Here is a 2979-nt window from a genome sequence, read left to right as displayed (position 1 = left end):
CCCCTATCCTCATGGAGATTATATCCAGTAGGAGTGATCACAGCATGATTACAAACTGTCAAAAGTGCTATGAGGGTAAAAACAGTGCTACAGAAGCATACAACAGAGGAGGGTGGCTAGCCTTGTCTCTGGGGAATCAGGGAAGGCTTCCTTGCAGAAGTGACATTTGAGCCAAAGTATGAATGAACAGAAATATTTGGCCTAGTGAGAGAGGGAAAAGAGTATCTCAAGGAGAGTGAGAGCAGTATACAGAAAATATCTTGTACATGGTGGGTGCTGCACAAACTACTTTGTACTCAACGTTATCTTCTTCTGTCCAACTTCAGGTAATGGGACATTTCTTGTCCTGGTAAAAAGAGGATCTCCTGCAGCTCCCAGGATTCCTGTGGCTTTCTTCATTGTCAGAGTCAGGCCTACATGCCAGCAACTATGTCGAAGGGACCTGCCGTTGGTATTGATCTTGTTACCACATACTCTTGTGTGGGTGTTTTTCAGCACGGAGAAGTAGAAATAATTGCCAATGATCAGGAAAACCAAGCCACTCTAAGTTATGTCACCTTTATGGACACTGAACGACTGATTGGTGATGCTGCAAAGAATCAAGTTGCAATGAACCCCACTCACACAGTATTTGATGCCAAATGTCTGATTGGACACAGATTTGATGACGCTGTTGTCCAGTCTGATATGAAGCATTGGCCTTTCATGGTGGTGAATGATGCTGGCAGGCTCAAGGTCCAAGTAGAATACAAGGGAGAGACCAAAAGCTTCTATCCAGAGGAGGTATCCTTTGTGGTTCTGACAAAGATGAAGGAAATTGCAGAAGCCTACCTTGGAAAGATTGTTACCAATGCTGTGGTCACAATGCCAGCTTACTTTAACATCAGGCTACCAAAGATGCTGGAACTATTGCTGGTCTCAATGTACTTAGAATTATTAATGAGCCAACTGCTGCTGCCATTGCTTCCGGCTTAGACAAAAAGGTTGGAGCAGAAAGAAATGTGCTAATCTTTGACCTGGGAAGTGGCACTTTTGATGTGTCAATCCTCACTATTAAGAATGGAATCTTTGAGGTCAAACCTACAGCCAGAGACACCCAGTTGGGTGGAGAAGACTTTGACAATCGAATGGTCAACCATTTTATTGCTGAGTTCAAGTGCAAGCATAAGAAGGACATCAGTGAGAACAAGAGTGCTGTAAGAAGCCTTCATACTGCTTGTGAGCATGCTAAGCACACTCTTTCTTCCAGCACCCAGGCCAGTATTGAGATCGATTCTCTCTATAAAGGAATCTACTTCTATACCTCTATTACCCAAGGCCGATTTGAAGAAGTGAATGCTGACCTGTTCCATGGTACCCTGAACCCCGTAAAGAAGGCCTTTGGGATGTGAAACTAGACAAGTCACAGATTCATTATATTGTCCTGGTTGGTGGTTCGACTTGTATCCCCAAGATTCAGAAGCTTCTCCAAGACTTCTTCAGTGGAAAAGAACTGAATAAGAGCATCAACCCTGATGAAGCTGTTGCTTATGGTGCAACTGTCCAGGCCGCCATCCTGTCTGGAGACAAGTCTGAAAATGTTCAAGATTTGCTGCTCTTGGATGTCACTCATCTTTCTTTTGGTATTGAAACTGCTGGTGGAGTCATGACCACCCTCATCAAGCATAAATACTACCATTCCTACCAAGCAGACAGACACCTTCACTACTTATTCTGACAACCAGTCTGGTGTGCTTATTCAGGTTTATGAAGGTAAGTGTGCCATGACCAAGGATAACAACCTGCTTGGCAAGTTTGAATTCAGAGGCATACCTCCTGCGCCCCAAGATGTTCCTCAGATTGAAGTTACTTTTGACATTGATGCCAATGGCATCCTCATTTTCTCTGCTGTGAACAAGAGTACAGGAAAAGAGAAGAAGACTACTATCACTAATGACAAGGGCCGTTTGAGCAAGGAAGACATTGAATGTATGGTCCAGGAAGCTGAGAAGTACAAAGCTGAAAATGAGAAGCAGAGGGACAAAGTGTCATCTAAGAATTCACTTGAATCCTATGCATTCAACATGAAAGCAACTGTTGAAGATGAGAAAATTCAAGGCAAGATTAACGATGAGGACAAACAGAAGATTCTAGATAAGTGTAATGAAATTATCAACTGGCTTGATAAGAATCAGACTGCTGAGAAGGAAGAATTTGAACATCAGTAAAAAGAGCTGGAGAAAGTTTGCAACCCCATCATCACCAAGCTGTACCAGAGTGCAGGAAGCATGCCAGGAGGAATGCCTGGGGGATTCCCTGTTGCTGGAGCTCCTCTCTCTGGTGGTGCTTCCTCAAGGCCCACCATTGAAGAAGTTGATTAAGCCAACCCAAGTATAGATGTAGCATTGTTGCACACATGTAAAACACTGAAGAACCTATATTTGTAGCAAATTCTGTGGCAGTTTTAAAAAGTTTAGCTGCCATAGTAAGTTACTGGGCATTCTCAATACTTGAATATGGAACATATGCACAGGGGATGGAAATAACATTGCACTTTATAAATACTGTATTGTAAGTGGAAAATGCAATGTCTTACATAAAAGTATTTAAAACTGGCACCAAAAAAAGAATTTTTCTTCCTGAATATTTATTTATGTCCTTTGCCTGCCTCCTTTGAACCTGACTCCATCAATTATATTTTATTTCTCCTATACAGTATCTCAACTACCCTCTCCATTATATCTTTCTCTTTAGGACATATCATGCTAAAATCTCTGTGACCTACAAAAAACAAAACAACAAACACTTATCTGAATCCTACGACTCTCCTCACTATTTCTCATCTTTTGCTATTATTTTTAATAGCAAAATTCCTGGAATTTTTGTATTCTTCACCTGCAATCTCCACCTCCTCAATTCCTGTTTGCATTCTAACCCTACTAAATATGATGCCCAACATCATGACTTCACTAACAGAATCTTGCTAAGATCACCAATAAC

General features: G+C 41.7%; 1 pseudogene; it reads left to right on the top strand.

Moving 5' to 3' along the window:
• The first annotated feature begins 429 nt into the window (after window positions 1-429).
• Window positions 430-2387, top strand: LOC101041123 (heat shock cognate 71 kDa protein-like; annotated as a pseudogene).
• Window positions 2388-2979: the final 592 nt, after the last annotated feature.

The sequence above is a fragment of the Saimiri boliviensis genome, chromosome X, assembly GCF_048565385.1.
Source record: "Saimiri boliviensis isolate mSaiBol1 chromosome X, mSaiBol1.pri, whole genome shotgun sequence".
NCBI lineage: Eukaryota > Metazoa > Chordata > Mammalia > Primates > Cebidae > Saimiri > Saimiri boliviensis.
The sequence above is the reverse complement of the archived record's forward strand: the minus strand, read 5'-3'. Positions and strand labels throughout refer to the sequence as shown.